This window comes from Cydia fagiglandana, chromosome 11 (assembly GCF_963556715.1).
Source record: "Cydia fagiglandana chromosome 11, ilCydFagi1.1, whole genome shotgun sequence".
NCBI lineage: Eukaryota > Metazoa > Arthropoda > Insecta > Lepidoptera > Tortricidae > Cydia > Cydia fagiglandana.
The window spans coordinates 3,801,162-3,828,824 of NC_085942.1; the positions used below are offsets into that span (position 1 = coordinate 3,801,162).

The 27,663-nt window shown below is 38.9% G+C and overlaps 1 protein-coding gene and 1 pseudogene across 1 annotated transcript in view; both read right to left on the reverse strand.

Annotated features, from left to right (window-relative positions):
* LOC134668633 (serine/threonine-protein kinase SMG1) overlaps nt 1-27,663 on the reverse strand; it is a gene marked incomplete at its 5' end in the record, with an annotated part of 286,060 nt that overhangs the window by 112,162 nt on the left and 146,235 nt on the right. The window lies entirely within an intron of this gene.
* LOC134668729 (uncharacterized) lies at nt 8,467-11,891 on the reverse strand (annotated as a pseudogene).

Sequence of the window (27,663 nt, forward strand, 5' to 3'; positions counted from 1 at the left end):
CTGAATCGCTACAAAAAGTCGCCGTGGGCGAGGGGCCTGACATATACGCGATCGTGTGCGCCCCGAGCGAGATGTATGGAAAGTCAGATGTTGTTGAATAATCAGTTTGACACTGGTAAGGAAGTCTTGGTAAGACTACTGCTTTCGTCACGAAAAGTCGTGCCCAACGGCGCCCATAAAAACGCTTAAAAGTGTTATGGCGTACACTGTAAATGAAACCTTTGTGCTTTCCGGTAAGGTGCATATTGGCTCGCTTGCGCCTATGATCATTACGTGTGAGTGATTTTTGGTAAGTACATAATTTATGTAAAGAATATTTGAATCGATATCTCTAAAATTTTCAGTTAAAATTGGGCAATAAAGTTTACATAAATAACAACGCCACTTGCTCTAATGATTTCCATTAAAAGATAGGTTTTTTGCAAAAGGCAGGCCGTGCTGCCTTTGTGATTCTAATTCAGGTCTCCGACAGAAATCTCATTACCCCGGGCTGCGCTGGCTCCTTTGAAACCGCTCCACTGTTCTCGTTATAGCCAAAATAAAGGGTTAAATGTGTCGTAAAGTTACGCGCGGGCCACCTTTACTGGATTTCTTTAATATTTTTTAGTATAAAACTTCTTCATAATTGAAGTATTTTACAAGCGGTGTTATAAAATCGTTTTATGTCTCCTCTACACGATGGGCTAACGCCGGCCACTCCAAGGGACGCAGCCATGCGGTAGAATGAGATAGCAATATCACTTGCTCCCTCTAACGCATAAATGCGTCCCTTGGAGTGGCCGGCGTTGGCCCATCGTGTAGAGGAGACATTAGCTTGTATAAATCTGACGGGGTACAGTCACCTGCAATAATATGTTACACAACGAAGGCAGCAAAGATATCTGACTCGATCTTATTTGTAGAGCCATAAGAGCGCGTCACATATTTTTGCGGCCTTCGAAGAGTAATATATTATTGCAGGTGACTGTACTACTTACTTGAGCCCCTAAAACCCTTAATTACCGATGCAATTTTATATTTGTTTACTTATTGAAAAACACTAATCGTATCTTTCTTACCTACGTATTATTTTAATTATGCAATCTCTTTTACGTCTTTTGCATGTCGAGATGTATGTAACCGACAAAAATATGTGACGTTCCACGGCAAAAGGTACCTTATCGCGGCTGGAGCTTACGTCCCATAGCGCCGCAATAATATTTGAGCGACATTAATAATAGCGTAAGGGTACCTTTACCCGTGGGACGTCACATATTGTGAGTGCTGCCGTGACGTTACGATGTATTTTTTGCCTGTTATATTAGGGTATGGCATATCTATTGTAATATAGTTATAACATTATTGGCCGGGTCCGGATATATCAACATTCCTACACATACTGCAGTGGATGGAGCCAGGAATATCCGAGCAGGTGTAACGAGTGCACTTTGTCGCCGCCCTGTTGCTCGAGTTTAATGCTCGTTTGTGTCTCGCGGCCAGGAAACGGCGCTATGTTTGACCTGAATTTCTACTGCCTTATTCGAACTTCAAGATATTCACAAGAGACGACACGTACTAGATCCATTCTAGATACGTTATAGTTTAGATATCAACTAATTCTCTTTTGCAGCGCAATTCGAGCAACCAATGTCACTTTTACGTTAGATAGCGTAAGATATCTATTAGACGTGAATTGGATCTCTAAGTCATATCCTGTGGAAATCGTTCAAGAGTATCTCCAGGATCGCGCAGGATGTCAAATTTGACAGGTTAGATCTTAAACATATCGTTATCGTATCTTGGTGATGTCTAAAAGATATCTAATGAATGTCTATTTCAAAATCCGAATCGGGCCCCTAGTCTTAGCGAAATAAAACGTGTAGAAACGAGGTAAAGTGCTTCGGGGTTGTTCGGAAAAACACTGTTTTGAAACTTTCAATGTGAATCTATGTTAACGCTGTGGAATCGTAACGATTATTGTTTTAGAAACATACCTACGCCAGCCAGTATGGGAATAAAATAAACGCACATGCGAGAAGTAAGCTATCCCATTAGCTAAAATAGACTTTAAAAAGTTAACTGTCACATGTCACGGCAAAGATCTACTTCTAAAATTATATTTCGTTCGTTTTTATCTCAATTGCCGACAAAAATACGGGTCAAACTCAGAACCTCCTTTTTTTAAGCCGGTTAAAAAGAGTTAAAAAGGTTTTAAATTAGATGTAAGCCAGCCGTAGATATAAGTAGGTAGATAGAAAACATTGAAATACATTTGTATTACTCAAAATTTCAAAGATAATGTCTGGTTGATTATGATTTATGCTTCAAGCATCTGAGTAGGGGTCCGATTCGAATTATGAAATAGACATCTTTTAGACATCACCAAGATACGATAACGATATGCTTAAGATCTAACCTGTCAAATTTGACATTTGCGCGATTCTGGAGATACTCTTGAACGATTTCCACAGGATATGACTTAGAGATCTAATTCATATCTAATAGATATCTTACTCTATCTAACGTAAAAGTGACATTGGTTGCCCGAATTGCGCCGCAAAAGAGAACTAGTTGATATCTAAACTATAACGTATCTAGAATGGATCTAGTACGTGTCGTCCCTTGTGAATATCTTGAAGTTCGAATACGGCAGTAGGTCTCTAATTTCCATCAAGCCCGTCTACCGCTATCTCAGAGCTTCAGTGGCGTCGTTTAAAGCGTTTAAACCTTATCAGGCTTGCAGATTAGGCAACTAAACTCGATGATTAACGTAAGACAGCTGTTAAAATTTAAGAAGAGTAAGGGTAACATTCCATTTCTAACCGCAGCTGCATTACTGTCAATTTTACTATGGAAATTGACATTGACAGCGACGCGTTCAGTACCAGTAGTGCAGCTGCGATTAGAAATGGAATGTTACCATAAGGGTCGGTCGTACCAAACCGCCTGTCAACGTTAAAGCGTTCGCTAAATTTTATTGTATGGGAAGTTTCATAAATCTCTGCTGCGTGACGTTGATCAGTCAGTTAACTGTGTTGGTGCAACTGACCCTAATACTACTACATAATTAACGAGTGGGTATTGTATTGGTTTCTATAGCCTTAACTTGCTGCTGGAAGAGCGGGGTCTCCTCTCACAAGTATTGATATACTTATAGACTGAAATAAATGTCATATACTACGGAAAAGTGACCAAGGGCTCCAGTGCTCCAGGCTGGAATTGAACCAGCGTTCTCAGCCTCAGCGTGACATTTATTTCAGTTTACAATTTATATAGTAGTGTTTCTACTTGATAAAAACAAATTAAAATATTTTCTGAAAATAAATTAATTTGTTCAAATACTTCTAATAGTATTGATGTACTTATTTAGGAGGTCCGAACCCTTTCTCAATTTATAAGATAACACAATGATTGTGACAAATAAAATAAACGATTTATCATTTTTCAAGAAGAATATCATCAGTTGCTAACAAAAAGTTTAGCGAATCAAATAAGTTAACGGCTGAAACTAAACCTATCAAACTTAGGAGTTTAGAGTTGTACGACGCTTTAAGAAAAAGCAATGTCTTTACTCCTTCCGCTTTGACTTTTGAGTAAGGGCCCCCCCCACATCTGGCGACTTTAGAGCGTCGGCGTCTGTCGGCGTCGGTCCAGCGCTATGGAAAATGACGTCGCTGCGCAGTTGCGTCGACGCTGCGTCGACGTTGCGTCGACGTCGGCCATAGAATTGTAGACGCCGACGCTCGAAAGACGCCAGATGTGGGGGGGCCCTAAGGTACATACACACACCTAAACCTAATGTATTCTAACCTGCCAAATACCTACCAGTAATCAGGTGTCATATGACACTCTTTGATTACTTTATACTTAAGTTAATATTTGACGATGAAGCGACGGGGTGTATTAAGTACTTATTTAAAATAAATATTAGCATTTCAAGTCATTTATTTATTTGAGTAGGTCACATAAAGAAACCTACAAATCTTTAGTTTATACAGAATACCTAGCGACAGTCAAATGTGTGTGTACTCGCAGCAAAATGTCTAGAGAAGAACGGACAAATAATAACGAGGTCGCAATAAATTATACCGCTATCGAAGTCGAGCGTATATCTTCCCTTACCAAAGATGTACGGGTTTATTCACCTAGCTCAGTGACAAGTATAATACTTTACACTGGTATGAAATTGTATGAAATAGTACCAGACGCAACCCGAAACTCTTGCAATATCAATTTCTCGTTTCACTTTGCTTCATGTTGTGAGAGTGAGTTAAATGGCATGGAAGGTTATATATTACTTTATATTTAGATTGGTTAAATTATTTTAATGGGTTTTTATTGAAAGCTTGCCTAACATAATATATGTTTACATTTTATCGCAAAGGAGTATGGTGCAAAAGTGTAAACATATCTTTGACTTCGACTGTACAGGAGTCAAGAGGTTTGGCTTTAGGGAGTGCTCCCGGTACTGGTTTTCTATACAAACACAGTGCCGGAACCGGGAATTCCCATTGGAAGTGAACACACATCATCCTATCCTGGCCGACTTCGGGCACGGTGAATGGAGCCACTGGTGGTAGGGAACTCGATTCGAACGGTACGTTTAGAATTTCCTGAATTTCGGTCGAACACATGTTCAAATGTAAATCCAAAAGGAGTATTCCACGTAATTGTCCCTAAGATAACACATTTTACATACTCGTATAGCCAACAAATCTCAGACCACTTTTATGCTAGTTTATGCTCGAGGTGATGCTTGGTTAAGCGTTGTGAACTGCAGTCTTGCGGGAACTTCTCAGAACTCTGTGATTTCCCATGAGTACACGCTTTTATTATTATTTTACACATTTAATTCATTTATTTATTAGAAATAAGTTACATATATGAATTTTCATTACTCCATTAATGGCTGCGTCAACTCAGCACTCACCCTTGGGACATTTTTTGTAGATCTGAACGCAATGGACATTAATTGGAAATTTCTTAATTTGTATGATAAAAGGTATCAGAAACTAGTTAACTATAATAGGTTTTTGTTCGTTAAATTGTCCTTTTAACAATTGATGAACGCTGCCGAAGTTGATTGGTCGTTTGAATACTATGAATACTAAATGTTGATAACTGTTGGATATATTAAAGTCAAAATAACCAAGTATATTTAGTCCAACGTGTCAAGGGCACTGTGGTCAGCACGAATGTGGTCCAGGGTCCAGTGATCGTTCTTAATAGGCGAAAGTATTAATTCATGTTCCATTTCGTACCTTGCCACAGTGACAATCAATATGAAAGTCGCTAGAGACCTTATTCTATTGTCACTTTGACAAGGAAGGTACAAAACTTTCGACTGTTCTAGAAAATCGTCACAACAAATTCAAAAAATCTACGCGTGAAAGGTGGATTACATACTTATATAATTGAGTTCCTAAAACTATATTACGTCTAGCTTTCTCGCGGTGATCCAGAAGGTGACATTACCGCATAACAAATTGGTGTTTGTGGAATGGGTTTTCGGTATATGTACTTAATTAATCTAGCAAGAGTTACGAACGAGTGTATGTAATCAATGTCTCATAGACATGAATATAATGCGAACACTCCAACTGCCGTATTCGAACTTCAAGATATTCACAAGAGACGACACGTACTAGATCCATTCTAGATAAGCTATAATTAGTTTAGATATCAACTAGTTCTCTTTTGCAACGCAATTCAGGCTACCAATGTCACTTTTACGTTAGATAGAGTAAGATATCTATTAGATGTGAATTGGATCTCTAAGTCATATCCTGTGGAAATCGTTCAAGAGTATCTCCAGAATCGCGCAAATGTCAAATTTGACAGGTTATATCTTAAACATATCGTTATCGTATCTTGATGATGTCTAAAAGATATCTAATAGACATCTATTTCAAAAACCGAATCGGGCCACAAAACACTTGAGTTCAATAATATCGTCCTTGAGACAATAATCTGAAGGCCTAATAAATAGCTCGGCGGCTTACCTGAGTCCTGAGATAATGAAAACGTAATGTTGCCACAAAAATAAACTTTGCGTCTTTCTGTCTCTGTTGGCAGTAATGTTGTGCTTTTACAACATAACATAATTTATGAGGTAAGCCGCGCGTACATAACTTTAACGTACTGTACGTAACAATATACAAAGCATAGATACGAGTAAGACAGGTACAAAACAACTTATCCATTAAGAACTTTCATTTAAGTACGAGTATACACATACAGCATTGTGCCGTAAGTTAAAGCCACGCACACAACGACATGCCATGTACAGTCAGCGCGATTATAAATTTAGATTTTGACCCACCTGTGCACAGTCAAGGATTCCTTTGAGACTTTGTACAGTTTGTACCTTATTAAAGTGCCAATCAATATGAAAGCCGCTAGTGTTCTCATATTTTGCGACTGTCTGCCGTATTCGAACTTCAAGATATTCACAAGAGACGACACGTAGGTACTAGATTCATTCTAGATACGTTATTTAGATATCAACTAGTTCTCTTTTGCAGCGCAATTCGGGCAACCAATGTCACTTTTACGTTAGATAGAGTAAGATATCTATTATATGTGAATTGGATGTCTAAGTCATATCCTGTGGAAATCGTTCAAGAGTAGGTATCTCCAGAATCGCGCAAATGTCAAATTTGACAGGTTAGATCTTAAACATATCGTTATCGTATCTTGGTGATGTCTAAAAGATATCTAATAGATATCTATTTCAAAATCCGAATCGGGCCCTGTAACAGGGTATGAAGTGGCACAGTAATCTAATTCCTTTACCATTCTTTCCATCACTCATCATTCGTTCCATTTGCCTCCACCTAATTGATAGACCTATTCGAAATTAATCCAATAATACGGTAGTGTTCGTTAGGATTTTATGCCTTTTTATCGCGTTTTCTTTGCGATAGGTATACACGCGTATTCAGGAAACGAGATAATCACAAGATCTAGAAACGATATAGATATAGAGATCAACTAGATTTACATTAGATATCGACTAGATGTGACTTGGATATCTAAGTCATAACTTGTCGAAATCGTTCAAGAGGGCCTCCAGAATCGCGGAAACGTCAAATTTGACATATCTATCTTACAAATATCTTTAAATTGTCCATATCGTAACTTGTTGAGGTCTAGTAGAGATCTAATACATTTTCAGAATCGAGCCGATAGTCATTAACTTAAGCACTTTCAGCAGCACGCTTACACACCAGTTATACATATTTTTTGATATATTTTTTTTTTATACACACCTCGGAGATCTTGAGAGTCCTACCAAAAAATAGCCATACAGTTAACAGCGTCGGCGACGATACACATTCAAATTTAAGGTTAAATCGATTAATCTTGTTTTATTCATGTTCATGTTGTATCCTAAATGGTTTTTCTTGTATCGTCAATTACGTATACCCTTATCAGAACTCGAATTTTAAACTTTCTGCCTAATTATACTTTTAATATCCCGAATATTAAATTACTTAAATTATTTTTGTTATATCAAACTCCGGTGCGCTTAGATATTGTCATAAAATAAAATATTTATAAAGTAAACTACATATGTAATATAAAATTTTAATGAGTCATAAAGAGAATGGAACTAAATTATACTAAGTACGTATTTTTAACCGACTTCCAAATCTCAAAGAAGGAGGTTATCAATTCGGTTGTATGTTTTTTTTTATTTTTTTTTATGTTTGTTACTCCATAACTCCGTCATTACTGGACCGATTTTGAAAATTCTTTTTTTGATTGAATGTATATGCATACAGATTGGTCCCGTTTTTGTAAAAACCCAGTTCTGATGATGGGATCCATGAGGAATCGAGGGAACTCCTCAAATCTTAAAGGCATACACATAGTGATTTTTGGTTTTTTATCAACGAATCAAGCATTTACATCCAAAACAGTGACATTTGATGAAGTGGAACTGCTGATGATGATCAGAACGGAACTCTTCAACGACGCATAGTTCACGGTTGGCGATTTGTCCTCTTCGTTATGTTTGTTAAGCAAGTTAAGTTTTTAAGCCACATTTTTGTCAAGCTCGAGTTCTGATGATGGGATCCATGAGGAATCAAGGGAACTCCTCAAATCTTAAAGCCATGCGTATAGAGATTTTTGTATTTACATCAGAAAATCAAGCATTTTCATTAAAAACTGTCGCATTTGATGAAGTGGAACTGCTGATGATGATCAGAACAGAACTCTTCAACGACGCATAGTTCACGTTTGGCGATTTTTCCTCTTCGTTATGTTCGTTAAGCAAGTTAAGTTTTTAAGCCACACTTTTGTCAAGCTCGAGTTCTGATGATGGGATCCATAAGGAATCGAGGGAACTCCTCAAATCTTAAATTCAATTCAATTCAATTCAATATTTTTATTTCGAATAAAAAAAAATCCATATTATTGTTAGAACAAGCAACACTTATAAATCTATATTAGTAATAAAAAGAACATAAAAACAAACAAAAATAATTACTTATTTACAACTAAAAGCGGCGTGGTGCGGCGACCGGCGGCGCGTGCAGCCGCACCCAGCGCGCGAACATAGGCGAGTCCCAGCGCTGCGCCAGCACGTTTAGAATACTGTTTGGGCTGTGGCGAAGACGGTCGACTAATGACGCACACCGTTTTCTAATTATTGCGTCGAAACTATCGGTGTGCGCCTCGGCAAACATAGTTGACGCGCTACAGTAACGCGGCAGCCCAAACAGCACTCTAAACGCGTTATTGTATTGTACGCGAAGGGCGCTGTATGCCCGCTGCGTAAAGCTGACCCACAGATTGCACGTGTAGAATGTTTGGCAGTATGCTTTAAAGAGCGTTAGCTTCACTTCATTACTACAACGAGCAAATCTGCGGGCCAGCATGTTACTACGAACACACAACGCCCTTCGCTCCCTCTCTATGTCATCATTATCTGTCATGTTTTCTGTTACCCAGTGGCCAAGGTACTTGAACTTCTGTACAACTTTTAAAGCGGTACCACAAAGGGTAACAGGTGTCATTTTGTATGATTTTGGCCCAGCTTTAAATTGCATTACCTCGCTTTTCGAAGTATTGTACCTTAACCCATGGGTACTTAACTGCATAAGTTTCACATATCTTCACCAATCTCTGTAGTGCACCAACCGAGGGGCTCAACAGCACCATATCATCCGCGTAGCTGAGGTTATTAACACACACCCCATCCACGTGACATCCGACATAGGTACTGCTGAGCTCCCCGATTAACTCGTTCATGTATAGATTGAACAGCTTAGGTGAGCTCAACCCCCCTTGCCTCACCCCGCAGCTCATCCTATACACGTCAGAGTGCACGCCGGCCCATTTTACAGTATTCGACTGGTGGCCATACCAATACCTAAATAAAGCCGTGACCTCCCGAGGTACGCTGGTATGGTCTCGTAACTTATGCCATAGCTTGTCATAAGCCACCATGTCAAATGCTTTTGACAGATCCAAGAAGCAGGCGAAGACTGGCGTCTTGCGAGTGGTGTAGTACTGGACAGTCTGCTTGAGACATAACACTGCGCTTTCAGTAGATAAGCCCGGCCTAAAGCCAAACTGAGCGTCATGGATGTTCAAGTGTTTTCCCAGCACGTCGTCAAGCAAACCATCCAGTACCTTAGCGACAATCGTAGCAAGCGATATGGGCCTGTAATTGGATATGTCAGAAGCGTCTCCAGTTTTATTCTTTACAATAGGAACTACAACAGTATGCATTAAATCCTCCGGCAAGTAACTATGGCTAATACACATGTTATAGAAAAGAGATAGAACTCTAGGCAGGTGACTTCCAGCGTACTTGAGATGCTCGACACTGAGGCCGTCGTGACCTGGAGATTTCCCTTTCACCATGTTTTTAATTTTAGTGGCCACTTGCTTCGCCGAGAATCTTATACTGGGAGTCACCACATGATCCTCCGTCTCGAGCGTCTCCGTTGACTGGTGTAGCGGTGAAGTAACAGTAAGATGGTCTTTAAACGCGTTAGCAATACCGGTCAAATCGTGTATGCCAGTCACACTCACCGGAAGACTCGACTTAATATTGAATTTATTGGTGTTTTTCCAAAATTTGTTAAAATCCTTATTAGTATGATTTTTAGCTAAGATGTCCATTTTAATATCGTGTTCGTGCTCTTGACAGTATTTAAGCCTTGATTTAAACGCCTTTTTTGACTCGTGCATCTTATCATAAACATACCCATAAGCTGGTTTACCGTACGATATCCACCATAAGTACCAGAACCGAGCCTCGCGGTGAGTATCGCTAACATATCTATTCCAACCCGTTATGTGCCTGCGTTTTTTGTGACTAGAGTTGTTATGACTAAGCTCTGCGCCCTCCTTTAGAACAGATATAATATCTAAGTACATATTTTTCAGAACCTGCTTATGCGAGTCATTACAACACATTTTTTCGGCACAGTCACAAAACTCGGAAGGAAAATTAACATTTTTAAATTTTGAATTACAATAATTAGAATAGTGTTCGGTTTGCTTACAGTCTCTTTCACCCCAAATTACTTTACTGTGCGTAAATTGAGGAATACAAATTTTCGGTTTAACTAAATTATAATCGCATTCAATTAACAATGGGTAATGATCGGACCAGTAAACGTTATGTAACACTGAGACACTCAGTACCGCGGGACGCGCTGCATTAGTCACCACACAGTGGTCCAGCCAGCGCTTGCACCCGTGCGCTTCACTGATGTACGTAAATGTGTCCTTTGATAACACCTGCATATCTACGCATTCCCAGTTTTGTTCACTACAAAAGTTTAGCAATTCATTGGAAAATAACTCACCGGGGTGGGCATTAAAGTCTCCGAGCACAAACACTGATTCCACGTCATTATTTTCAATTATTGAGTGAATTTCACCTAAGCATTGTGTGAACTCGATTAGATTTTCTGTCGAGTCCGTTGGCATGTACACTGACATCACAATCACCGAGCGGTCATTAAGTAATATTTTAATAGCCGATAGACGCGTACTACTACACTTAATCACTGATACACACGGGAAGGACGTTCGGTTCCACAGAATTGCTGTTCCGCCGTACGGTCGCCCTACATGTATTTTGGTCGATGAATCCACTGCAGATTTGCCAGTAAATGCAAAGCCATCATCTATACTCCCAAGAAAAGAGAGGTTATGCTCCATAAGCCATGTTTCTTGTAAACAAATTAGATCCGCTGTTCGACATAATTTACGCACGCACTCCACTGATCGTACAACGCTCCTGCAATTAAAACTTATGAACTTAGTCGTATGTTCCATTTATTTATTTTTCTATTATTTTTTGGCTTCGAATTTCTCCACGGCTATTTTCATTTTTATTCTTGAAATCGATAAAGCGTCGAAACGCAATACCCTCTGGCCAGAAGTCGTCGTGCAAAAAGATATTTAATTTATGCTTGGGGACATAAACTTTAAAAGCATTGTATTCCTTCTGCCTTTTCATATTAATTTTCTCTAAAGTAACTGCGATATTAGTTTTGCTCCTTATATACTCCAAAATGTCATTCATGGCCGTATCCTTCGCTACGTCGTAAATATAAATAGGAACTTTAATATCGGCTGCTTTAAACTTTGTACTGAGGGTTGTTGTTGCTTTTCCTCTATTTCCAATAAATTTATTTTTAAGTCTGTTTCTTTCCATAATTTTCCATTGTTCATCTTTGGACTGAGGTTTCCATTCACCTCGTTTGGCTACCTCCGAATATTGTAGGGTCTCGGGCAATTTTTGTTCGTCGACCGCGGCGCCCGTGTGTCCCGCTACCATCGCAGGTGCAGGTAAATCGCACTGTTTAGAAGGCAATACTTGCGATAAACAGCTGTTACCTGGTTCATGCATTATATGTTCGTTATCGGTTCGCTCGTTAATAGTAATAGCCGACGGGGCCGAATCTATATCAGCTGATAGCTTACATGGTAACGGTCGAAATTTCGTCGCCGACTGGATTATTTCCCTACCCTCTTGTAATTTATCACAGTCACTTTTACTGATTTCGGGGGACATTGTCACTGATGGACGCTGTATTTCCTTAGGTGATACACTTTCATTACACGAGTGGGACAGTCCCATAGGACCACTATGATATACGTATACGGCATGATATACATGATATACATAAAGGCATACGTATAGAATTTTCTGTATTTTCATCATAAAATCAAGCATTTACATTAAAAACTGTCGCATTTGATGAAGTGGAACTGCTGATGGTGACCAGAACAGAACTCTTCAACGACGCATGGTACACGTCTGGTGATAACGAATTTCGATTTTGACTTGGACTGGGACCCGGACTCGGGACTCATACCCGGACCCGGACCTGGACTCGGATCCAGATTCGGACCCGGACTCGGACCCGGAGTGGAATCCTGACTCGGAACCGGACTCGGATCCGGTCTGGGATCCGGACACGGACACGGACCCGGCCTCGGACCCGGACTCGGACCCAGACTCGGACCCGGACTCGGACCCGGACTCGGACCCGGACTCGGACCTGGACTCGGACCAGGGCTCGGACCCGGACTCGGACCCGGACTCGGACTCGGACTCGGACCCGGACTCGGACCCGGACCTTGGCCCGGAAAACCACTATGATACCTTAACTAAATAAACCACTATGATTACCTACCATAAAATGTAGGTATAAAGTATGATGATGCCAATCTTACTAACCCCTCCCGCTTAAACCCCCGTACACCGCACCGCATGCGCCATTAAGTGGGTTAGGTTAGGTTTGAACTGCGATCCTCACAGAACCGAACAAGGGTTAGGTTAGGTTGAAACTGCGAGCCTTACAGAAACGGAATGCTACTTGAAAAGTGGGTTTGATTAGGTTCGAACTGCGATCCTCACAGAACCGAACTGCTATCTGAGAAGTGGGTTAGGTTAGGCTAGAACTACGACCCTTATGGCTCCTCTACACGATGGGCCAACGCCGGCCACTCCAAGGGACGCATTTATGCGTTAGAGGGAGCAAGTAATATTGCTATCTCATTCTACCGCAAGGCTGCGTCCCTTGGAGTGGCCGGCGTTGGCCCATCCTGTAGAGGAGCCATTACAGAAGCGAAATGCTAGTAGAAAAGTGGGTGGTTTTACCTCCGTTTCTACATAGTGTACTATCTACAATAAGCTTTCACCGGCCCCCAAAGAAGTCGGTTTTTTTTTCTTAAAAATTATATAGTACTAAACTGCTGTTTCTTCTGTATTATTTATAATATGTATTTTCATTGCTACTTTACCATTAAGCTTATTAAATTATTTATGAGCATACGCTATAAAATTCATAAGACATAATAAAAAGAAGTAGGTACCTTATTTTCGTACCAAATTTATTTTTATTTAACATTTTTATACCAGTTTTGTTTATTTCTTATCAGATTAGACATAGTCAAACAAAACTGTGTTGACCTTCATAATCTAAATAAAGTAAGTAGGTGTGGGTGAATCAACTTTTTCTTGTCACTTGCCATGTTTACGATCTCCTGGGTCACTCTTAAAATACTAGTTATTTCGTATTTAAATGAACCAAGAATTTTTTGGTAGTTATAAAGCCTTTCCATAATGGGACATCTACTAAGAACTTTTGTAGAACATGGTACAGCAGCTCTTCTAAGAAACTATGCTACTATTGTCTCCTGGCTGATGGGACAGAATAACAACAAGAAATAGTTGATCGACCCAGGTATATAATATGAGAATGATAATATATGTACTCGATATTTATGTTATTCAGTTATGTTAATCACTGAAATTAAATTAAAGTGACAATGCACTTTATTACACTTTTAACACAGATTATTGTCCAATAATTTCAATGGTGTTGTGTTAGTCAGTGACTTTTGCTTGTCACCCGACGATATACAAATACAAATATTAGTCCCGTTGAAAATTTTCAATCGTTATTGCTTGTTGGAATAACAAGTCTGAATTAAGACTAACCATAACAAGAATCTTAAGGACAAACCGGTCGTAACTTTTTTACAGTTCAACATATATGTAAAATAAAACACACGAGTAACATCAAGATGGCGACAGCGCACACGTATAAAAACATATGTCACCGCAATAAAAGTTAAATTGCGGCGCACCGCGACAAAGTCTCAATTACGAGCGTTATTTGTCGCGCGCGACAGTGAGGGATGCCGTTGCATTCTGTACACCCTCCGCGTAACAACAACTCTTACTTGAACCAAAGAGAATAGAGTGTATAGAGACGCATTGTCAAAGTAAATTATGTAGCCAGTGTTACTGCCATCTTCTGACAAAAAATAAAACTTTTAGAACGCCATTTGACTTCGACCCTTATTCTTTCACTGATACGGGGGAGGCCTATGTTCAGCAGTGGACGTCTTATGGCTGAGATGATGATACGTGTTAACTTATTAAATATTAATATTAACGCCATCTACTCGACTATAGGCAAATATATGGTGTAATCTTTTCGAGCGATGACGCCATAACCCGGCCTATACTCTCGAGTAGATGGCGTTAATATTAATTAATATGTAACAAGTTAACACAAATATCACTGAAAGAATAATGATCAAAGTCAAATGGCATTCTAACAGTTGTAATCGTCTGTCAAAACGCTGCTTATCATGAACAGTGGTACAACTAAAAATGAAATGCTATTGCATTTAATATTCTATCTTTTACTGGTAAGATTTAAAGTCGAATGGCATTTCATTTTGTTTTGTGTCACTATTCATGATAAGCGTTTAAAAGATGGCAGTAAATGTATTGTAGCTACATAAACATAATTTACAACGACAGTATAGGTAACTCTCTATTTCAAATTTTCTTTGCTTAAACTATAAAGTCCATGGCCTTCCATGCGGCAAGAGTCAATACGAGTACATAATAATTCTACGTACAGAATTCTCACTATCTAATTAAACCGAAATTGGCAGGGGAAGGTCACGAATCGCGTTGTCCCTCTGTAACTAACATATGACATAATAATATGGCGTGTACTAGTTCATATTATCTAGACAGATTATTTTAGAACTTCTTATAACGCATCTAATGCTCGTAGGAGATCCAAACTTTACCGGTCGCCGTGGTAAGACCTAGGATTTACCATATCGGTGTTGGTAAAAGCCCGAAGTAAACTAGTAAGATTTAACATTTCGGGCTTTTACCGATCGGCATCGGTAAAAACTAGTATTTACCGGTAAAACCTAGGTTTTGCCGTACTTCGGGCTTTTACACTGACATATATATAAATAAACAAGAATTGCTCGTTTAAAGGTATTAGAATGTGGTACGCCCACAATAAAATGGGAAAATATATTAACATTTAAATTACTTTCTTTGAAAATATTTTAATTCGTATTTTATTTCGTTTTTTTTTATATTTTATTGGACCTTTATACATTTGTACATATCGGCCCTATAAAGCCGCTTCTTATATCTTCAGAAATAAGTGTACATAAGTGGACATTTAAAATAAAAATAATTAGAATCTATTTGTTAAGCATAACTTCAGCCAATCTATATACCAATTGTGCCGTGTCCGATATTGGGTTAATAACGGACATGTAAAGGACACGATTCGACATCTAATTCGAGTGGTTAACCCTTTGACCGCTAAAGATAGCCTGACCCGGCCATGACATCTATTTCATTTTAATATTCAGTAGTAGGTATAGTAGTGTAACTATACTATAATAAACAAAAAATAAAATTAAAATAATTTTATTGGTTCCCAAAATTGCTTTTATTAGGTTACTGTTAAACATCTGTTAACTTACTGTTTTCATTTATTTACGTACTTTCATGCTATCTTACATAACTATTAGACATTTTTCCGTCAGAAATGGAGAGACATCGCGAGAGAAAGTTTGAAGTCCACCAACATAACCGGGAATGAAGACCAGCCATGTGCGTCATCCAAACAGCCACGACCACTCTGACAAGAGTGCATGACTGAGAACTCGGAGTAATTAACAATGGAGCCGCCATTAACAGGCGTTCCCCTCTGTCGAAAATAGGCGGCCAATGGTCAACCACATGTCAACCATATGTATGGACTGACGTTTATCTGACATGACGTACTCTATACATTTGATGTGCCCCTCCCCCGCAAAAAACGGCAGACTATTTTATACCGAAAATTTTAGACATGGCGTCTCCGTTGGTTATATCCTCTAAGACTGAGAAGAAGAAGAAGTAAATACATACCTAACATGTTTTATTTATGCCCTAGGTGTATTAGAACGATCAATTCGAGATGAGTTTGAGATACCCAAAAGGGTAAACCGTTCGCCCTTGCCAATGCCAATCCTATTTTCGGTACAATGCATTAGCAATTTAAAAACTGCAACTTGTTGTTACAACTCAATCGAAACTAATGGATTCTGTAGATTGCCATAAAATTTAGTTATTATACTTATTATAACTAAGTACCTCAGACACATAGAAGTAGCATCCTATAGAAGTGGTATACGCGTGCCTCCGTGAGGGACAAAACATACGCAAAGCGACAATATTAAAAACACGTTTTAACATTCCTGACAACATACCAAAAACAATCTACATAATTCGGTCGGGTTATTTGTTGCCCACCATAAACCATACTAAATTTTTGGTGGGGAACAAACAAAAAGTGAGACTGTGACAAGGACAAACAATAATACCGCCTTCTCTGCTACTCCTACTGAAATTTCCATAAGTGCATCTCGTTTGGTCGTTTGGCCCCTCCCCCGTGTCATCTCTATATTATTGTATCTCTATGCTCAGACATGAATCAAGTATAATGGCGCCTCTACACGATGGGCCAACGCCGGCCACTTTAAGGGACGCATTTATGCGTTAGAGGGAGCAAGTGATATTGCTATCTCATTCTATCGCATGGCTGCGTCCCTTGGAGTGGCCGGCGTTGGCCCATCGTGTAGAGGAGCCATAACTGGATCTGTCATGAGCGGTGGGAAGAAACGAACGGGATAGTCTTATGTATCTTTCGGTAGGAGTGGCAGAGAACGCGTTATTATTGTTTGTCTTTGTCACAGTCTCACATTTTTATTTATTCCCCACCGTAAAGGTAGGGTTTATGGTGAATAACAAATAACCCTACCAAATTACGTAGGTTGTTTTGGTAAGTTGTCAATAATGTTAAAACGTGTTTTTAATTTTGCCGCATTGCGTATGTTCTGTCCCTCACGGGCGCACGCGTATAGCACATCTATAGAAAAAATACTACATCTATGATCTGAGAGCATGAGCTTGCAATTTTAAATACGCTCATTTTTGTAGTGAAATTGTTGGTGAATTTTATTCTATTATTTTAAAGTTGGCTCCGCCTGGGGCGGACGCCTTTCGTGAGTGGAGAGCAAAGTTCGCGGTTGCAAATTGTAATACTCGTATTTATTAACACATTCAGTGTGCCAGCACGGGAAAACCCGTATGTAACAAAAAACGCAGAGATTCCGCGTAGCGGGTCATTCGCAGTGAATGTGTTAACATTATCACGCAGATATGATAAAAAATGTATAGAGATAGAGTTTCAATATATAAAAAATCCCGTTGACAACATTTCTAACTTTTAGGAATTTTTCCGCAACTTACAGGCTCTTATATCAGAGAATTAAGAACTATTGGACTTATTTAAGTAAGTTGTCTACGCCCATATTTTTACACTTGACTGTAGGTACATACCTACTACAAAAAACAATGCGGAATAAAATGCTGAAAATCCTTTTTAGGGTTCCGTACCCAAAAGGTAAAACGGGACCCTATTACTAAGACTTTGCTGTCCGTCCGTCCGTCCGTCTGTCTGTCACCAGGCTGTATCTCACGAACCGTGATAGCTAGACAGTTGAAATTTTCATAGATGATGTATTTCTGTTGCCGCTATAACAACAAATACTAAAAACAATAAAATAAAGATTTAAATGGGGCTCCCATACAACAAACGTGATTTTTGACCAAAGTTAAGCAACGTCGGGAGTGGTCAGTACTTCGATGGGTGACCGTTTTTTTTTTGTTTTTTTTTGCATTATGGTACGGAACCCTTCGTGCGCGAGTCCGACTCGCACTTGCCCGGTTTTTAAATATGTCAACGTCGTTATTTAAACTTATTTAAACGTTTACGAATACTGAATCTTAATTTCATGTACATACATAAAATACCAATAATATTTATTTATTTATTTATTTAAACTTTATTGCACAGTAAAAAATTGTACAAAAGGCGAACTTAATGCCAGAAGGCATTCTCTACCAGTTAACCTTTGGGCCAAACAGAGAACAAGTAGTAATAGGTGCAAGAAAAATTAAAAGTACGAAAAATTAACTATTAAGCATACATTTTTATGTTGAAGAACATACAATTTCAAAAATACATATTGCTATAATATACTTACTTAATATATTGGTATTTCACGTCGACAACGGTCCCATGTGTCGCATATCTGATTTAAATTTTGTTTACAGTTTGACAAGCAATGAACTTGACTCGCAAAACTTAAGGTCAAGGGCATGCATATTGCATGGCTCCACAGTGTACGATCATTAGGGTTCCGTACCCAAAGGGTAAAACGGGACCCTATTACTAAGACTTCGCTGTCCGTCCGTCCGTCCGTCCGTCCGTCTGTCACCAGGCTGTATCTCACGAACCGTGATAGCTAGACAGTTGAAATTTTCACAGATGATGTATTTCTGTTGCCGCTATAACAACAAATACTAAAAACAGAATAAAATAAAGATTTAAATGGGGCTCCCATACAACAAACGTGATTTTTGACCAAAGTTAAGCAACGTCGGGAGTGGTCAGTACTTGGATGGGTGACCGTTTTTTTTGTTTTTTTTTTTGCATTATGGTACGGAACCCTTCGTGCGCGAGTCCGACTCGCACTTCCCGGTTTTTAGGGTTCCGTACCCAAAGGGTAAAACGGGACCCTATTACTAAGACTTCGCTATCCGTCCGTCCGTCCGTCCGTCCGTCCGTCTGTCACCAGGCTGTATCTCACGAACCGTGATAGCTAGACAGTTGAAATTTTCACAGATGATGTATTTCTGTTGCCGCTATAACAACAAATACTAAAAACAGAATAAAATAAAGATTTAAATGGGGCTCCCATACAACAAACGTGATTTTTGACCAAAGTTAAGCAACGTCGGGAGTGGTCAGTACTTGGATGGGTGACCGTTTTTTTTGTCTTTTTTTTGCATTATGGTACGGAACCCTTCGTGCGCGAGTCCAACTCGCACTTCCCGGTTTTTTATTTATAGCCGAGAGCTGTGACATGGATAGCTGAACTTTTGGATATGACCTTAGATCGTGATCGTTCCAAAGCAAACGCAAAGTCAAAGACAGGGAAACCAGTCAGTAGTCTTACCACGACTGGCTTAGCAGTGTCAAACTGCTATATTCGCTAACGCATGTTAATTGCATGGCATTTGCAAGGACATAAGGTGGACCGATAGTCAGTTAAGCCGACCACTGACTAACAGGCCGCCGGACGATATCGGCCTGTCAGTTAGAACAAAAATTTGACAGCTCCGAACAACTGACAGGCCGATATCGTCCGGCGGACTGTTAATCAGTGGGCCCCTTTAAGGGTGTTGCTGTAATACCCCTACCACACACTCGTCGAATGGCATGGGAAGTAGCGAGGAAAGTGGGCAGAGACATAGTGTGGAAGTGTTATTTCGTCATGCCCACCGCTCCTTTTTATGTCGTTTTTTTGGCACGAGTCAAAGGATCGGTAACACCTAAGTAGCGTCAGGGGTGCGAAACTGCTCCCTTCGGGCAAACTCGGCTCCGTTCGGCTCAGCATTGCTCCGAGCAGTTATTAGGGTTGACGCAACTTGACGTCGCTTGGCTTGAATTTTGACAACCCTAAATAGCCGAAAGGGATATGCCATGTATTAGAAAGGGACAGCATGATTCGACCCTGAATCGCAGACAAACTTCGGTTTTGTAGGAAGTTTCTTTACTGTACGGTAGTACTATTTATTCTGTGGTAGCGTCGCGAGTAGAGCAGTGTGTAGCCATAGTGCATCATCGCGGCAGCGCGACAAGCAGTGTGGCGGGGACATTGTAATGGACAGGGACAGACAACAGTCGCAGGCAACAGTTGCTGTAAATTGCATTCTTCCATTACGTGTCCGGCGGCTAATGCACTTTGCTAATTGGATAAAGGATTGTTACGGATTCAGTGCAAGGTTAATTCGATTCTAATCAGAAATTATGTCACAATACCGGTGGAAGGGTAGAGCTTTCAGTAGTCCGGGGTCCGCTTAGCAACTTAATTTCATAGCACAGGTACTAGATTTTACGAAAGCGACTGCCATCTGACCTTTAAAAAAATACAAAAAAAAATCTGGCTGAAGGCCGTATTGGAATTAGTCCGGCTTCCTATAGCCTGAAAAGCGATTGGTAAACATCAAATGATATTTCGTACATAAGTTGGTTCGAACCCGCGACCTTTGGTTTGGAAGTCGCACGCCTTACCGCTATTTGGCCAGAGATACTTCAGCCAGCCCAGCGGGATCTATATCTGAATCCCTAAAGTCTTTTCTCCTATCTTTACATTCCCTAATATTGTTTGTCATAATTATCAGTTGTCCTAACACTAAAACCCTAATTTTGGTTTATTGATTACTTATTCTAAATAAATTAAATATTAAATAAATATTATAGGACATTCTTACACAGATTGACTAATTCCCACAGTAAGCTCAAGAAGGCTCGAGTTGTGGGTACTCAGACAACGATATATATAATATACAAATACTTAAATACATAGAAAACACCCATGACTCAGGAACAAATATCTGTATCATCATACAAATAAATGCCCTTACTGGGATTTGAACCCAGGACCATCGGCTTCGCAGGCAGGGTCACTACCCACTAGGCCAGACCGGTCGTCTATTCTAATGTTATTAAGCATATTTTCTTTTTTGCGAGGGTCGGAATTCTAACCCGGTTAGGGCAACCTACTTTTGTGGCAGCAAGTTCTAAAACCTAACCATTTTCAGAACCATACATTATGGAAAATAATGGTTATGACAATTGATAGTTAGAACACGTGCCCATTAGGACAAACCAGTTAGGGCAAGTGACTTTAGGACAAACGTTGTTAGGGATTCAGAATGACACCCGCCCAGCGCCCAGCGGCATTCAGTTTTAAATTATCCCAATTTGGATTGTTGGTATTTTACTTCTTATGGCCTTATTAATCACGTCCTGCTATATTTGCACATACTTGGGCTGTCCAGGATTGACTTAAAAACGTGACCCCTCCCTTAAATAAATAAACACAGCGCCAGAGTAGTTATTTTATTTACTTGACCAATGAAAGCTTCAATACAGAATCCATTGCTCATCCATCTAAATTCTAAAGCACTCTAAAAGTAAATGACATTTCCTTAATATAAACATCATTCGTTTCCCTTCTCGGATTCGAAACACGTAACAATCGCGCCCCTAATGCCCCGGATTAGACGAAATTATTTCCGAATAGTCCGGGCAATCTTGCCCGAATAGTCCGGGTAACCTTGCCCGAATAGTCCGGGCAATCTGGCCCCGATAGTCGGGCCAATCTTGCCCGGATAGTCGGGCCAATCTTGCCCGCTCAGTACTCCGCCCGGGCGATTTGAATAACGGCCGCACCAAGGAATGCAGTTAATTTACACCAGTCCGGATTCATTCTGACACTGGGGACGCGAGCGATAGGGCGATGTGACCAGTAGGGTAACTTTGGTCCGTATATAAAAAAAAAATTAATAAAACGATTTGAGAAAGATTACAAACAAAAATGTTAATTTTTTCTTGATTAAATTTTAATTGAGTTAAGAGCCCATCGACGTGCACACTAGCACCTCTGATAAATAATCGTAATTATTTAAATTTAACGACAGGTATTTAGAAAAGGGGACCGCTACGTACTGTAGTGTACCTTTTGAACAAACTAGTTTTTATGTTGCTGGCTTCGTCGATCTAATGCGTCCATATCTATGCGTTCTCGAGATATTTAGCTATATGACATACAGATGGCCGGACTGAGCCGCACCATAAGGGTTCCTTTTTGCCTTTTTGGTGCGGAACCCTAAAAACGTATTCACATCACAGGTTACTCTACTGCAGTAATCTCCCTGTGAGCACTTGAGATGGGGTCGTTTGTTTATTGCTTCTCCCACGGTCGAGCGATTCTTTAATTCAGGCCACAATAACGCCAATCTTTCTGTCTTCAACGAGATAGGATTTTAGCACATCACTTTAAGTATAATTCAGTTTTAGAAACAATATTAGTAAAATAGCGATCTGCCCCGGCTTCTCATGGGTTAACAAATTATACACCTAAACCTTCCTCGAGAATCACTCTATTGTCTATTGTATTGTAGGGGAGACCGAGGTGAGTTGTGACAGAGGAGAGTTGTGACATCGTCGATTTTTTGGAATCTATTAACTAGAAACTAGGTCGCTACAGCGTGCGTTTGTTAGCTGTTAGCTTGAACTAAGAACGAAAATCCGTTCAGTAGTTTTTGAGTTTATCGCGAACAAAAAACAAACAGAAGGAGGCGGCGCACGGTGGCTCGGCTTGTATGGAGAAGGGGTCATAAGTCGATTTCTCCAAAAGTATCAAAGATACCCTCAAAATAAAAATATGTTCGTGTTTATTGTTTAAATATCTACTAAAAAAACAGTAATAAATAGTTTTACTTTGTATATTTTAGCATAAAAAAAAATCTAACTGATAACAAAAAACTATGCAAAATACATACTACTTTAAAGGCTTATAAAAATACAATAAAAAAATAAATTATAACGTATTCTTGAATAATATAATAAAACAAATAGTTTTTATCAATTATATTGTATAAATCTATATTTAAAATTAAAACTTATATATTTACAGAGATGCTAATATCGTACAAATTATGCAACGCAAAATATTTTACGTCACGTGTCAGTTACCTTAAAAAACTAACCTAGGTCAACTAATACTTTAGATTCGTCTAAAATGTATTTTAAAAATCTAGTTAAATAAGTACACATTGTGACAACTATTGATTTTTCGTTTTTGGTAGTTTCCTACGGCCCGTAATCATAGGGTTCGAATTTACTAGAAAATGATTTAAGAGATTCGTATTTGTCTTGGTGCGCGCACACAATTACTTTACCATACGAAGGTAAAACAGGATAAACCCGAAAATTTTATAAAAGTACGTAGTAACAAATATTGGTGTTTTGTTAGTATAGCTTCTGTGAGAAGAGATAGCACATGCATCGTAAGGATTTGATTGGTCTCTAAATTAGCTAATATTCGTCAAGTTGTTGACTGCTGCTGCATCCAAGGATGCTAGTGCTGCTAATCTTCTGCGTTTTGACCGCTTACTACAAGCCGAAAATTCCTTTTTTAGCCATCCGCCTGAAGTAGAGGGTTCCGAATTGCCCGATGATGACGGTTGTCCCAATTCAATATTTAACGTATTTTCAGTCACCTTATTTTTAATGGCAAATTAACACTTTACTTCTCACTTAACCAGTCCAAATGTTTCTTAAGAACTAGACACTTAGTTCCCGAAGAAGATTTCCAATAATAAATACACGTCGACTACAAAAATGTACTTAATGATGCTATACAAATTACTAGTATCCACATTTTCTACATCTGGCACCATTCCTATTAGTTGTTGTAGCACTTGACGACGTCTTTCTGTATCTAAACTACTAGTAGAGAGCCATAGTTCAAATACGAATCCCCTTGTAAAAGATCCGACGTACATATCACCTGAAAAAAGAAAGAAAAAGGTAAATTTCCATTCGTAATATTTTCCTAGTAGGTGCTACGCCTTGGCCTACGCAGGCGTAGCAGTCTTATAAAAACTAAATAGGCAATTTACTGCAGAAACAAGTTTATGGCCGTTAATCTAGAAATATCGAGCTTCAAAATGATGCTAGTTTCGTTTTTAAAATCGTGTCTCAAATTAACTAAAAGTTTAAGTCAACAAAATATTCTAATCATTATTCATACGACTTTTTGCCGTGGCGTAGACCCAATATTATGAATATATATTTTATTGTAATACTAAACAATCTATGTAAATCAAAACAACATACCTGATTCTTTAAGCTCCATATTAATAATAGTCACTAAAATCACTATTTAGTCAGGAATGCACCACTAATCACCGATCACTTAATGAGTCTCTGATAAGAGAGCGCGTACAAACGGGAGTTGTGTTCACTTTCTAGGTTCGTTATAGAATGAAGGTAATTACTTATACAGGAACTATTTATACCTAATTAAAGTACGTTTATCGGCAAATTAGAAACAGCCATTAGAAATTTAAAACTACCACATGCATTTTTTTGGATCATGGCCTATGGCCAGCCCACCGTGCGGCGGGGGACTTTGTTTTATAAGGTTTATAGTGATGAATGATCACGATATTTCCAGCCTCCTAAAATCTTAAACTAGTTAAGATCAATAATCTGTTAACAAATGTACTATTGTTTTAGGTACGATTGTTTTAGGTATATAATAGTCGCCTGGTTTTGACTCGTAATGTTCATCTTTCTAAATTTACTCTTTTTCCAAGTTGATAGGTAAGAAAGAGGGTTAGGCCCAACAGAAAAATATGAAAATTCCTATACATGAAAATGTAGGAAACATTTTGACTAAAGATTGGTGCAGCTCACATCTAATCTTTGAATGAAATTGGGTTTTGCGTTAACAGGAAAAACTCACATATTCCTACAAAATACTCTAATGATCTTTTTTGAAAATAAATATCCCACTTTAAACATTCGCGTTTTGTATACATATTTAGGTAGACCCGTTAACCTAATTAAATATAAATATACCACAAACAAACTCCGAAACAGGGTCACGTCTCGGACTACGTAAAACGTGCGTAAACCCACGAGTCACTTAGCCATTCGTTTATGCCCAATTTGTTTCACGTAACGCGATCGCCGTCTGAATGATCACGGGTTCTAGTCGAGGAGCCCCATTCATATTTATCAACTTGTTTGTTACAGTTTTATTTATTTATTTAACATTTTAAATCAGGCAACAAGGCTCATATTACAAATACCTTACAGACTAATGCAATTTTATAAACTTAAAAAACTAAACACTCTTTAGGCGACAAAACGGCGTGGCTCCACTTTGATCCGACCTGGACGAATTTCTTATTGTTAGTGATTGGCGGGCATCTCACGTACCTACTACTTTCACTTCATTTCGCATACTGGCGCATGCGATGTGCAGTGTAAGAGATCTTCATGGTGTTAACAAAACCAGTTCAAAACAGTGACAAGTTTTTAAAACTTATTTGGGCTTCAGTGCTTATTTCGAGAATGTTTATCGTTATGCTAAGACTACTTGTGGGTTATCGCAGGGTCGACAGGGAATTACTGTTCCCAGGATCCATTACGCTACTAGGTCGCCCATAATGTTTTTCACTAAACGACCTAGCCACTCCGACCGCCCGCTCCCGGCCTATAAAACCTGTGTGAATTATCCCAAACAGTCCATCACGTATCCGAGCCGGGATCATTCGATCTCTCGTTTCGATAGAGTATTCCCTTTCTTTTTATGATTTCCGGTTTTATGGGGGTTTTTGCGTATTATTTTGACGTTATCGACTGCAGAGCGGTTCGTTTGTTTTTTTATTGGAGATCGGCTTATGGCACGCTGCCTGATGCCACGCAATATAACAGTTATGAAGTGGCGCAAACATAACCAGATAACGTTATTACTAATCTTCAAGCTGAAATTTAAACAGTATTTTAACAATGAGAGGTCGATTAAACTTAATTCTAGTCATCATTTAGATAATACTGCTTATCTTAGTCGATTTAAAACCTGTCTCGGGAGAGAAGACGAATTCGAACATTTGTCAATGTCACAAAATATTTTAAAGACTTAAAATAGCCAACGTAAGACATTTCGATAGTGTACAGTTGCCCACAAATAAGAAGTAAATGAACAGACACATGTATCTACTTGTATATCGTTCACAGTTGTAAAAAAATACGTGTTAAATTAGAAGTGTCAATATGTACCTAAGAAATACCTGCATAAATGTTGGTCACGGCACCAAACTTTTAACACTATAACAGGGACATTTTATACGAACGCATATTATAATACATTAATAAGTAACCTAATTAACAGCTATCAATCTTCATAATAATGCCATAACAGACATCGTCATTACAACGACGGTGGTATTTAATATTAGTCTGGCCGAAATTGCATAATGATGGGCTGAATACTAGGCTATGTATTACGAGTACATTCCCATTTATGGTGTGTAGGGGCGAGTCAAGGACTCGAGAAAACCAGTGCTACTTTGGTCTCTATCTACATAACAACTATGAGTAAACAAAAAGCTCGTTTACACTGGTTCGTCTGTGTCGTCAAAGTGCGAGTGTTTGGTAAGCGATTGAAATAACACCAGTCTGAGACACATATCTGGACAGTAATGGTGGTATTATGGCCCAGTTTAGTATTGGAGACGAGTGTACTGAATGTTTTGTGTGGAATAAATCTCGGTAAGACTTTTCCGTTATTGCATGTTCTGGGGAAATGGATATAAATGTAAATAATGGTTACTTGAATAAAAGATATGACATTGACAATTTCAATATATATTGTAGTCAGACATGTAAAATGAGTCGTGAAAAAATACACACATGCTGATCTTAAATTCAACCTGTTTTATTATATTTTTAAATGACGATATTGTTAAATTTATATGTTAACGTTAAAAAATAATAATGCGTTTCTAGCTACAAAAGCTAGAAACGCATTCATTAAATCAAACTTCCATAACCCTTCATAATCCATAATCCTTTCATCTTGTTCTTTTTATTCCCTTTCATCCCGTCATTGTGAATAATAATGAGTAAAAATCGTGAAAGTTTAAATCGGTGCCTTTCATCAACATTCCTAATTAGGTAATTGCGTTCAATTCTATTGAACAATTTCTCGCCTAAAACAATCACGAAACATTTATTTGTAACAACCAAGAAACAAGCGTGGCTCCCAAGGGTTTACCCCCAATAACCCGCAGTTTGTCAAGTACAGCTTATAACATCAAACGCAGACCGAGACTTGCCTAGTTACTGGAAACAATGAGAACAACTTTCCCAGACTACGGATGGCACTGTGAACGAAATTCGGAAGTTTGTTCGTTTCATCTCTGTACTATAGTTATCAACCGCAGAAGAGACGGTATTAACAGCCGCGTAAAATTACTACTACTTATGAAATTGCTGGTTTATAGTGTAGTACACTAAAAACCAGCGCCATGGCTAAGGATCTTAGTCATCGGTATATGCTGAGTAGTATTCATTTTGGTGTTATGTGTTAATAAGATGTCATGTTAAATTTTTATTTCACACCAAATAAATGATTTCCATAGTTACCAGCAAGTAGCCTCTATAAATGGATTACAGCCCAAGGAAAGAAAGCAAGTGCCGACTTTGTCCGATTATTACCGGAGCTCTTGACCCGTTAGCGAGGTCAAGAGCATGCTAGCATGCTCATCGATTGTCTTGCAAGTACGATGCATCCGGTCATCGATGGAAATAATGGCCCCACGTTGGGCGCCACTTTAATCTTTTTGCATTTAAAATAATTGACTGATATATGACCGTTTAGTTGAGTCGGTTC